Source organism: Mandrillus leucophaeus, unplaced genomic scaffold, assembly GCF_000951045.1.
Source record: "Mandrillus leucophaeus isolate KB7577 unplaced genomic scaffold, Mleu.le_1.0 Scaffold931, whole genome shotgun sequence".
Lineage (NCBI taxonomy): Eukaryota > Metazoa > Chordata > Mammalia > Primates > Cercopithecidae > Mandrillus > Mandrillus leucophaeus.
In genome coordinates, this window is record NW_012110153.1 from 392,809 (window position 1) to 406,130 (window position 13,322).

General features: G+C 41.7%; 1 pseudogene; it reads left to right on the top strand.

Moving 5' to 3' along the window:
• The first annotated feature begins 1,907 nt into the window (after positions 1–1,907).
• On the top strand, positions 1,908–2,509 carry LOC105532118 (annotated as a pseudogene).
• Positions 2,510–13,322: the final 10,813 nt, after the last annotated feature.

Below are 13,322 nucleotides of genomic sequence, written 5' to 3' on the forward strand. Positions count from 1 at the left end.
GAATCCTGGAAAGATTTATGTGAATGACATTTTAAGTAGGTGTATCTTTGCTGTTTCTTGTATTCTTGCCATTGCTCTGACACCTCCCTTGCTTGCCCTCTATATATACAAAAACTTGTAGGTGTGCACATGTGTTTGTACTTCTGTCTTCCATTTCTATCTTCAACCTCTTTTTTTTTTTTGAGACGGAGTCGCTCTGTCGCCCAGGCTAGAGAGCAGTGGCGCGATCTCAGCTCACTGCCAGCTCCGCCTCTCGGGTTCACGCCATTCTCCTGCCTCAGCCTTCCGAGTAGCGGGACTACAGGCGCCCACCATGACGTTCGGCTAATTTTTTGTATTTTTAGTAGAGACGGGGTTTCACTGTGTTAGCCAGGATGGTCTCAGTCTCCTGACCTCGTGATCCGCCCGCCTCGGCCTTCCAAAGTGCTGGGATTACAGGCGTGAGCCACTGCGCCTGGCCCTATCTTCAACCTCTTAAACATACTGCTTAAGCCACTAAGATTTCCTTGTTTCAGGTAAATGATCTCATTGTGATACCTGGTGTATTTTTTTTATAGTTTCATTTCCTCTGAAACTATAGCAGAGCCATCTGTCATTGGCATCATAACTCAGTTTCTCAGGATAGTTTTGATGTAGTCAGCTCTTCAACTCATGACCTTCCCAGGGTTTTAAGTTTAGTGTCATTCATGATTTTATTATTTGAAACTCAGTACCACCACCAAAAAGTTTGTGCTCTAGACGGTGAAGCCAAAGCACAGGCATCTTAGGTCAGTGAAAAGGATCCAGACATAAATTAGCCAGGTGTGGTGGTGCACGGCTGTGGTCCCAGCTACTCGGGAGGCTGAGGTGGTAGAATCACTTGAGCCCGGGAAGTCAAGGCTGCAGTGAGCTGTGATCACGCTGTTGCACTCCAGCCCGGGTGACAGCGAAACCTTGTCTCCAAAAAAAGGCCCCAGATACCTAGAAGAGAGGATTCAATAAATCTGGGTGGATTATAAACTGAACTCTTATAATGGTCATTTTAAAAAATAAGAAAGCAAGTCCAGTTTATTTGAGGTCTTTGAATTTAGACAAGATTTAACTATAAGACCTTTTATGGATTACTAATAACTATATTTAAATTAGCTAAATTTTTCTGGTTGCTGTTAGGCATTGTATTAAGTACTCTATATAAATTATTTAATCATCACAGTGACTGAGGTGAAAGTATGCCACCCATTTTATAGGTAATGCAGCTGAGATACAGATGTTTGGTAATTTGCCCAGGTCACATAGTAAGTAGCAGATTATTTGCAATCATCTTTGATGCAGAGTTATCTTCCTTGTGCTCTTAATCCCACTACTATATGTAATATTTATCCCAAGCCCTAGACTAGACTGCTTATGAGGTGTAATTTCTTAGAATAAACATCAGTTTTAGCTGGTTTGCCAAGAAAAAAAAGGCCAAATCGGTTTTTGTTTGTTCGTTTTTTTGAGACGGAGTCTCGCCCTGTTGCCCAGGCTGGAGTGCAATGGTGTGATCTCGGCTCACTGCAACCTCCGCCTCTGGGTTCAAACGATTCTCCTGCCTCAGCCTCCCGAGTAGCTGGGATTACAGGCGCCTACTACCACGCCCAGCTTATTTTTGTATTTTTAGTAGAGACAGGGTTTTACCGTGTTGGCCAGGCTGGTCTCGAACCCCTGATCCCATGATCTGCCCGCCTCAGCCTCCCAAAGTAGTGGTATTACAGGCGTGAGCCATCGCGCCCAGCTGCAATTTTTTTTTTTTTTTTTGGAGGATTAATGGTAATATACTGTAAATTCAGTAAAGCACTGGGCATTACCAGATACACACACCTTAGCACTGTGAATAACATGAACTATCATTTTAGCAGTTTAAGTGTACCTTGTAATCAGCCCTAGGGCAAATGGTATCGAGGTGTTTTATTTCCAGAAGTCTCAAAATAGGCTGGAATAAAAATTTGGGGAATTCATCAACACAGACAATGGGTCCACGTCCTGCAGCTGCAGCTGCTGCAGCTACTCCTGCTCTGCGCACCGTTCCACAGTATAAACGTGATGCGGGAGTTCGCAATTCTCAGCAACATCTTAATGCACAGCCACAAGTTACAATGCAACAGTCTGCTTATTCATGTACAAGGTCAGGAACATTTGATTGCTTCCATGTTGGCATCTGCCCCTCCTCAAGAGTAAAAGCAAATGTTGGGTGAACGGCTGTTTCCTCTTATTCAAGCCATGCACCATACTTTTGCTGGTAAAATCACTGGCATGTTGTTGGAGATTGATAATTCAGAACGTCTTCATATGCTTGAGTCTCCAGAGTCACTCCATTCTAAGGTTGATGAAGCTGTAGCTGTACTACAAGCCCACCAAGCTAAAGAGCCTGCCCAGAAAGCAGTTAACAGTACCACCGGTGTTCTAACTGTTTAAAATTGATCAGGGACCACGAAAAGAAACTTGGCTTCATCGAAGAAAAATATCTAAACATCGAAAAACTTAAATATTATGGGAAAAAATTGCAAAATATAAAATAAAAAAGGAAAGGAAACAGCCTTATGTACCGAGCAAATGCCAGGTCTAGCAAACATAATGCTAGTCCTAGATTACTTATTGATTAAAAAGAAACACACACACAACAAAGTAAAATATAAAAAATTAATGTTTTATACACCCTGGGAAAAAGAATTTTCAGCAAAGTACAAAAATTTAAAGCATTCCTTTCTTTAATTTTGTAATTCTTTACTGTGGAATAGCTCAAAATGTCAGTTCTGTTTTAAGTAACAGAATTGATAACTCAGCAAGGAAACGTAATTTGGATTATAAAATTCTTGCTTTAATAAAAATTCCTTAAACAGTGAAAAAAAAAAATTGGGGAATTGTTAAACGGTTATCTCAGCCCCTTATTACATGTGCTCTTGGCCCCAATTATGACAATTTGAAATATGAAATGACTAGAAAGATTGAAATGCAGCTTTTTAAAAATATACCCTGCCGGGTGCAGTGGCTCACATCTGTAATCCCATCACTTTGGGAGGCCGAGGCAGGCAAATCACAAGGTCAAGAGATCGAGACCATCCTGGCCAGCATGGTGAAACCCCACCTCTACTAAAAATAGACAAATTAGCAGAATGTGGTGGCACACACCTGTAGTCCCAGCTACTCGGGAGGCCGAAGCAGGAAAATCGCTTGAACCTGGGAGGCAGAGGTTGCAGTGAGCTGAGATAGTGCCACTGCACTCCAGCCTGGTGACAGAGTGAGACCATCTCAAACAAAATATAAATATATATGTATATATATGCATATATATGTGTATTTATATGCATATATGTGTATTTATATGTATACATATACGTGTGTGTAGATATACACGTATATGTGTATATATACACATATACATATGCACATATGTGTGTATATATGTGTGTGTGTGTGTGTGTGTGTGTGTGTGTGTGCCAGCCAGTTTATTAGTATGCAAGTAAATGCACTTTAAAGTTAGTTGCCTTGGGCAGCCATCAGCATTCCAAGAACTTTATTGCTGAGAAGATATTTAGAACTCGTTTAAATAGCTTTTAGAAACAACTTTATGAACCACTGCAAAAAGCAACCGTATTCAATTTGTTCACTTTATTTGCTACCCTTGAGATGAATCTGCTGTTTCCAAGAATTATCTTTTTTTTTCTGGATGAATGGAGATTTGCCATCCTTAAGCATATTCAGAAATGTGCTATGCACTCTAAAAGCAATAGCAAACAAAGCATTTCCAAATAATCAGTTTAGTAGTATTTAGAGTAAGTAAATGGCTGCTGAGGGTAGTACTTTGAAAAGATTATTACAGCTCCTTCAACATTTGAAGCACAGGGAGAAAGACAATCCCCACCCACAAAGAACCAGCATTTAGTGAGGAGACATGTAAATAGATAAAATAGTAGGCTGGGCACAGTGGCTCACGACTGTAACCCCGGCACCTGGGGAGGCTAAGGTGAGCGGATCACCTGAGGTCAGTTGTTTGAGACCAGCCTCACTAACATGGTGAAATCCCATCTCTACTAAACATTCAAAAACATTACCCAGGTGAGGTGATGTGTGCCTGTAGTCCCAGCTACTCGGGAGGCTGAGGCAGGAGAATCGCTTGAACCCAGGAAGTGGAGGTTGCAGTGAACTGAGATCACGCCACAGCACCCCAGCCTGGGAAACACCAAGACTCTGTCTCAAAAACAAAAAATAGATAACATAGTACCAAAACCTTAAGAAATGTACATACTGTAATTATCCATCTCCATTCAAATATGTTGTAACTGCTAGATCTGGTGTGTGTTTGAGGAGTAAAGTTTATGGGTGAATAAGGGCACATCTGAATCTCGTTTGTTTTCTTGTTTCCTCAGGAGATAAATGTGTATTGTGCTCCTACTATTAATACGTTCTTGGCATTCTGCTGATCTGTGGTTTCTCTTCCCTGTGTGTTAGGTAGGGTGGGGACCTGAAGTCTAAAATATTGCTGAGTTTCTCAGTGGACAGTGTTGGTGACTGTGGTGTACCTACTTCTTAAAATTCACAATTTGTCTTCTATATGCACCAAATGCTCTAGAATAGCACTGTCCAGTAGAATATAATGCATCACCACATGTAGTGTTAAATTTTCTGGCAACCACATTACAAAAGGTAATGTGTAAAGATACTAATTTTAATAATGTTTTCATTTAACCCAGTAAATATTTAAACATGTAATCAATATAAAAATTATTAGTGGAATATTTGTATTTTTTTCATACTGAGTTTTCAAATTCTGGTGTGTATTTTACACTTATAATACATTTCAGTTTGGACAAGGCACATTCCAAATGCTTAATAACCACAAGTGGCTAGTGACTACCATACTGAACAGTGCAGCTCTAGAACAATATGGAGGAATGTGATTAAGGTAAGTAGGATGCAAATGGGGTTGACTTTTAAAAGTTCGCTCATGAATGTGCATAGGCACATCTTACCTGCTCAAGTACACCACGCCAGAACTAAAGCCTCATTCTTTTAATTGTGCATCAAAACTGTCCAGGCTTACAAGGCTTCCACCTTTCTCCTTCCCTTTAAAAAAAAAATTAAATTTTTTTGAGACAGAGTCTCACTGTTGCCCAGGCTGGCATGCAATGGTGTGATCTTGGCTCACTGCAACCTCCGCCTCCCGGGTTCAAGCGATCCTCCTGCTTCAGCCTCCCTAGTAGCTAGGACTACAGGCGTGTGCCACCACACGGGGCTAATTTTTGTATTTTTAGTAGAGACAGGGTGTCACCATGTTGGCCAGGCTGGTCTCGGACTCCTGACCTCACATAATCAACCCACCTTGGCTTCCCAAAGTGCTGGGATTACAGGTGTGAGCCACTGTGCCCAGTCCCCTTCCCTTTTGCAGTTAAAAGAATACACTCCCAGCTGGGCGCAGTGACTCATGCCTGTAATCCCAGTACTTTGGGAGACTGAGGCGGGTAGATCATCTGAGGTCAGGAGTTTGAGACCAGCCTGGCCAACACGGTGAAAATCCATCCCTACTAAAGATACAAAAAAAAAAAAAAATTAGCCGGGTGTGGTGGCGTGCGCCTGTAATCCCAACTACTCGGGAAGCTGAGGCAGGAGAATTGCTTGAACCTGGGAGGCGGAGGGTGCAGCAAGCCGAGACTGCGCCACTGTCCTCAAGCCTGGGCAACAGAGTGAGACTCCATTTCAAAAACAAATACATATATACATACACTCTCTACCAAAGTTTGAAATCTATTAAGAATTAGCAAAAGCAAAAGAACTTGGCTGGCTGAGGATCCTGTGATTAGAAGTTAGGAAAGCCTACCTCAACTGCAGCATTATATAGCGGCCGATAAATAGCAGTTGTTTATTTATTGCAGGAATGAGCACCCAGACTTTTACATAGAGCTTCTCTTAGTTCAGTTCGTAATATATGTTAAAATAATACAAATAAATAACTTCCAAGCAGTTCATCTGAAATAGCTGTATTTGAATATTCCTGGCATTTGTTAGGAACAGCTAACCTGGATTTACCATCTGTTTCCACTTTGTAGTTAAGTACTAAGTGATACCATATGTTTGAGTTTTAAGTTAGTTTTCTGGGGTGGAAGGAGAAAAGTTGACAATATGAGAATAAAGGGCTGCCAGATCAGAATGAAAGCAAGTATTTTCCAACACCAAGTCTCTAATGCCATTTCTGAAAGTGTGTTTTGTTTTGTTTTGTTTTGTTTGGCAACATGGAGTGAAATATTAACAGTCCTCTGAAGAAAGAGCCTTTGGAGTTGAGGTTTTGGAGAAAGATGATTCGTTTGACTTAGTTTGTGCTTTCTGTGTGAGTGTAACATAACACTTTCTGTGGCCTTTTTATTTAAGAATCTGAAAACCAGCCAGTCATGGTGGCTCATACCTATAATCCCAGCAATTTGGGAGGCCAAGGCAGGAGGATCACTTGAGGCCAGGAGTTTGAGACCATCTTTGGCAACATAGTGAGACCCCGTCTCTATATAAAACAAACAAAATAATCTGAAAACCTACTTAGTAGTAGAGGACAGATGTTGGTTTCTAGCGTGGGTAACTCCAACCTGTCTGTAGTACATGAATCCAACTGCTTACTTAGAAGATGCCAGAGAAGCACATCACTCAGTCTTTCTCTCTTTCTCTCTTTCTCTCTTTCTCTCTTTCTTTCTTTCTTTTCTTTCTTTCTTTCTTTCTTTCTTTTCTTTCTTTCTTTCTTTCTTTCTCTCTTTCTCTCTTTTTCCTTTCCTTTCCTTCCTCTTTCTTTCTTTCTTTCTTTCTTTCTTTCTTTCTTTCCTTTCTTTCTTTCTTTCCTTTCTTTCTTTCTTTCCTTTCTCTTTCTTTTTATAATCTTGGGTGTAGCCCAATCTAGATTGAAGGTAAAAATTCAGGAAAATTCATTCATTCTGTTTTGCCTTGGCCCTCCCCTTTCCTGGAAGAAACAAAATAATGGAACAGTGTCTGTTGGCACGCAGGTACAAGATTGCTCCTAAAACGGGAGACCAACTCAGCAATCAACTAAGCACAAATTCTGCCCAATCGTTCTGATGGAAAAGAAACTTTCCCCTAATAATGACGCTATCTTTTTTTTTCCTTGCTGCAGTAGGCACTGAGAAGTTATCTTCTTCAGCATCTGAATTAATCCCCTTTCCCCACTTTTGGGGACCAGAAGCATCTATGTATTTAAACAGGAAAATCACTCAGTCTGATCTGCTAAATAGAAATTACATTCCAAGCTTCATTTTAGTATAGGTGCTGTTTAATAGCCCTTGTACAGACATGGGCCCTGACTGAACCATTTCTCTGTCTTTTAAAGACAGGTCAAAACCACCTGCAGGGAAAAAAAAAGCTGGAGAGGACATTTGGTTCTTTGCTTCTAACCCACCCCAAGATGTTCCCTTCAGTATTGTTATTGGTATGGTTGACTTTTTTTTTTTTTTTTTTTTTTTTTTTTTGCGAGAGAGAGTCTCACTCTGTTGCCCAGGCTGGAGTGCAGTGGTGTGATCTTGGCTCACTGCAACCTCCACCTCTTGGGTTCAAGTGATTCTCCTGCCTCAGCCTCCCAAGTCGCTGGGATTACAGGCCCGCACTACCACACCAGGGTAATTTTTGTATTTTTAGTAGAGACGGGGTTTCGCCATGTTGGCCAAGCTGGCCTCAAACTCCTGACATCAGGTGATCCACCGGCCTCAGCCTCTCAAAGTGCTGGGATTACAGGCGTGAGCCACGACAGCTGGCCGGTATGTTTAGTTTTTTAATACGTTATAAGTTAACTGCCCAGCATATATAAACTAGACCTGACTTAGGCCTTATTTCCTGTTCCAAAATTTCAGCTTATAAACCAAAGCCTAGAAATGAGTGGGCTAGATTCCTGACTCTGACATCTTTGTGGATGACTCAAATATCTACCTATAACTGTTCCAAAGAGGTACCATGAGACTCACAGGAAAGTATACTGCAATTTATACCATCCACCCTCTCCGGTCACCACCACTCTACTACACACTCTTTGCTCCCACTGAAAGGTTAACATGAACTGCCAGCGTGTCCTTGAAAGGGAGGGGGAGATAGAGAGATGGTTACAGATTGATGAGTAGGTCATATACCAAAATATGTTGAATGCTTATTAGCTGCCAGGCCTTTTTACATTTGTCCTCTTAATGTGTTATTCATAACAATTTGGGGGCAATTGGATATTTGCATTTTATAACAGAATCAGAGGTTAAGTGACATGCTGCAGGTCCCACTGCCAGTATTGATCATTCAAGAAAATATTTAAGCTGGGCACAGTGGCTCATGCTTGTAATCACAACACTTTGGGGGGCTGAAGTGGGAGAATTGCTTGAGGCCAGGAGTTCAAGACCAGCCTACACCACATAGTGAGATCCTGTCTTTACATAAATAAATAAATAAATAAATAAATACATACATACATACATACATACTAGGAATCTATGTCTCAAGCACTGTTCCAAGTACAAGGGGTACTGTGGTCAACAAGACCAAGACCCCTGCCATCATGGAGGTTGCATTCTAACACGGATAGGCAGATAATATTTTTGTAAATACAAATTCAGATAGTGCATTAATGCTGGGAAGAAAAGAAAATGGGGTGATGTGATTGTGACTGAGATGCGATAGGGTGGTTGGAGAAAACCTGAGGAGTTGATCACAAGCTGAGACCTGAATGAATAGATGGAGGCAGAACCTTCCAACCCCAGGGAATGAACTCAGCTCATTATCTGGAAGGAGGAAAAGGGGCAGTGTTAAAGTGGGGAAGCAGTACGAGATAAGGCAGGGCCGGTTCATAAAGGTTGTATAGTCCAGGAAGGGAGATAGAATTTCATTCTGAGATGAGAAGCTGTTGGAGAGTCTTAATCATAGGAGTGAAATACTCTTACTTAAATAATACTAAGTGGCAAAATCAGGGCTAGAAGACAGATCTGACTCTAGGGCCACCGCACAACACCACAGCAGAAGACTTTCCCATACCTATCCTTTCCTTCCCCAGGTGGAAGTGCAGGGAAGCTGGGTACACAGTACCCTGGAGACGGCTCTGCCTTGCAGAGACGGCTTTTGACTTCTCTTTCCAGGTTTCCTTCCTTTCCTAAGAAACTCAGCTTGTGAGATTCATATAAACAGTGATGTGGCTCTTTGTGTTATTTTAATCTAATCTGGTTTGAATGACCTTAAAAAAAAAAAAAAAAAAAGTTAAGACGGAGTCTTGCCCTTTTGCTCAGGCTGCTCTCAAATTCCTGAGCTCAAGCAATCCTTCCACCTTGACATCCCAAAGTGCTAGGATTACAGGCGTGAGCCACCACAGCCGACCTGAATGACCTTTTTCTGCCATCACTGAGAAAATTATCAGATAGGACCCAATATCACAAATTAAACAAAACAAGTTTCTCCCTAATAACTGGGTCAGCATTATTTTGTTTGTTCACTAATAACTGTAGGGATAAGGGTTGTCCAGATAATGAAGAAAAGGGACAGCTGAGTTCTTAATTTTTTAAAGAGCTGATTACACAAATCCTTTTCATTAGATGCCTCTTGGTGATTTCTTTACTTGTTAGTGATTTTACTGATGGGTAACCTAAATTCAACAAGTAAATTTAACATATATTTTGGAACAGCTAATATGCCCAGTCACCCAATCCAGCTTCCTACACTGCAAATCATCCTGACTCAATTGGTGGCAGAAAAATGGGAGACTGGATTAGCTGTTTCCAGTTATTGTGGGGATATGGGGTCCCAATCTTGGCATCCAGGTTCTTAGTTCTGGGTTTCAGACATAGGTGCACAAGTTCTGGGGCAGCTATGGGAGCTAAAGGAAAGACAATTACTGAGCATAGGAGGCCAGCATAGGAGGCCAATCTACATGGAAATTAGCTCCTTTTCTGCTTGTTTTGATAGCAAACATTGCTTCTCTAGTCTAGATAATTAGGTCCATCTTACAGTCCTACCTCATCTCTCTTTCATGCCACTAATTGTTGGGGTGGATCTGATGGTGATTTCCTAGCCACATTCCCTCTGGATCCCAGTGAAGTCTAGGGATTTTTAGGGTTGCAGGTGAGTGCCCATGGAGCCTGACTCATCTGCAGAGGTGTCTTCTCAGGCTAAACAACAAGTTTTGGGAAGAGGCCCTAGTTCAGTTGGTGTGAAAAGAGATAATGGCCTCCTGAGTTGCTATGATATGGGCTTTAGTCCTATTTAGGACACTCACTTAGGAAAGTTAACTCCTGGGGGTTTCCCTGCTCAACCCCCCTCAAACTTCCCTCTATCTTTGTTCCTTCAAACAATCTATTCATCTGGAGATCCAACTGAATTATTAGAATGTGTCTGGATAAGGACATATGGCCCCAGGAACTTTGTTTAAGAGGCAATATAAGGGTCCAAGACCTTTACAGAAATGAGTGATAATCTATTGAGCAAATGGTCCATGGAGAGTTGAAGTGGGGACCTAAATTTGTAGTGAGAAGAATAAAGGTTTAGGAGCCAGTCAGGCTTAGATTCATAGTCCTTTTACAAGCTGTATGGTTTTAGATAACACACTTACCTTCTCTGAGTCTCAATTACTCCCAATTCTGCAAAGTGGGAGTAATGACGCCTACTTTGTTGGGATGCTTAGGGATCACATATGTAAATTTCCTAACACTTTAATGGTAGAGACATTATATTGAACTATAATTAATAAAGTAGAAAATCAGTACTACCCAGCAAGGGAGGAGGTAGCTGGGCCAACCTCCAGTGGCTGTGAGGTCGTGATTTTCAGACATTTTTCAAAGATTTTCAGACATTTTTCAAAGACTGAGTGTGTGAACTGGGACACCAGCTTCAATAAAGATGAAAACAAGTTGGACACAGTGGCTCACACCTGTAATTCCAGTGCTTCGGGAGGCCAAGGAGGAAGGATCACTTGAGGCCAGGAGTTCAAGCCTAGCCTGGGCAGCATAGAAAGACCTTGTCTCTACAAAAATAAATAGCCGGGTGTGGTGGCACATCACATGTCTAATCCCAGCTACCTGGGAGGCTGAGGCAGAGGATCACTTGAGCCCAGAAGTTTGAGGCTGTAGTGAGCTATGATCACACCACTAGACTCCAGCCTGAGCAACAAAGCAAGACTCTATCTCTTAAAAAAAAAAAAAAAAAAAAAAAAATACATTGGCCAATGATCTTTGGATACCCAAGAAATTTTACCAGGTTTGTGTGAAGATGACAGGCAAGGAGACAGGCACAGGTGCTCTAGAATAATACTTGTCCATTGTGAGACAGTACGAAGTAAACAAAAAAGCTCATATAACAAGTCCTTGCTTTACTAGGTAGGTATACTAGGATTACACCTAATTGCCTGCGAAGCAACAAATCAATGGCTGAACATTTGTTGCTATGGCAACCTTTTTTGCTCAACATCTAGCTGCTGTTTAGAGGCTACAACAGGAACTAGATAGGCAAATAATTAGATATATCAGGCATAAAACCAAACAAAAAAAATATGCTGGTGAAATAGGATAATTGGCATACACACACACAAAATCTTACAAAGGTTCTTTTAAAATGTGCATGTGTCTTGACAAAGATTCAATACATGTTGAGTGACGCTAAAAAAGAAATTTTGGATACAGCTAGAAAAGATTGAGAAGGGAAAGAAATGTGAAAAGTGTAGATTTTTAAGCCCAAGGAAAACTCTTCTTAGGAACCAGGGACTCTCAGAATCTTGCCTAGAATTTTCCTGTAATTGGAGGTCCTTTAATTTGAAGGTCCTCTTTGCTAGGAATGGCAGCTCCCAGGTATTCTTTGTCAATCTTTTGAAAAATTTTTATTGAGGCAATATCTTGCTCTGTTGCCCAGGCTGGAGTGCAATGATGAGATCATAGCTCACTGCAGCCTTGACCTCCTGGGCTCAAGCAATCCTCCTGCCTCAGCCTCCCAAATAGCTGGGACTACAGTCACACACCACCAAGCCTGGCTATTTTTTATTTTTTAATTTTTAGTAGAGACAAGGGCTTGCTATGTTGTCCAGGCTGGTCTCTTAACTCTTGGCCTCAAGCAATCCTCCTGGCTCAGCCTCCCAAAATGTTGGGATTACAGGCATGGGCCACCACACCCAGCCTATCAACCTTTTAGACTCTGTTTCTAGCAACCTTCTATTTTTAATCAGCATCTCAAGGTCTGAGTTAAACTGAGATTTTCCTTTGTTCTTCTGAAAGGAGTGAAGCTATTCCTAGGTCAGAGATAACCTGCAAAAAAACCACTGAGGCCATTCATCCAGAGGGAACCCCTCCTCGTATTACGTCATCCACCACACAAAACCTTGCTAACTTTTCCTCAACATGCACAGGATGTTTCAAGACTTCAGCCATCAGAGATTATAGCTGAGAAAAAAAGCAGTATTAGACCCTTCATTCTTCTCCAATACTGTTCAACTTTACCAACCCCATAGTATTGTTCCTTTAAGTCAAATTGTTTTTCTTTTGATTACAGAAGAAATTTCCTGATGGTTTACACCAATGACTCATAAATCTGTATCTCTAGACGTGATCCCTCCCTGGAACTTTAGTTTTTCGTAGTCGTTTGTTGAATATCTCAACCAGAATATTCTGCAGGCACTTTAGATACATGGAATATCTTCCATCTCAATAGGTGTCACTATGTAGTGTTCAGCAGTGGACTTGAACTGCTAGGCCTAGCTAATGAGTGGGCCATTTCTCAACAGAGAGGATCATGAAATAGGCAAGAAGTGTCTATGAAATCTTGAACATGACTGAGCCAGAACTGAAGGCTTCCTGTAAAGAGTTAGGAGTGGAGGCCCAGCTTAGTGTCTCACGCCTATAATCCTAATACTTTGGGAGGCCCGGGGGGCAGATCACTTGAGGTCAGGAGTTCAAGACCAGTAGAGATGGTGAAACCCCATCTCTACTAAAAACACAAAAATTTGCCAGTGGCAGGTGCCTGTAATCCCGGCTACTCGGGAGGCTGAGGCAGAAGAATTGCTTGAACCTGGGAGGTGAGGGTTGTAGTGAGTGGAGATCGGGCTCCATCTCAAAAAATAAAAAATAAAAACAGGAGGGGAGGTTAGAAAATCTACCCTAGGGCCGGACGCGGTGGCTCATGCCTGTAATCCCACCACTTTGGGAGGCCAAGGCGGACAGATCACCTGAGGTCAGGAGTTCAAGACCAGCCTGGCCAACATGGTGAAACCCCATCTCTACAAAAATACAAAAATTAGCTGGGCATGATGGCAGGTGCCTGTAATCCCAGCTACCCAGGAGGCTGAAGCAGGAGAATCACTTGAACCTGGGAGG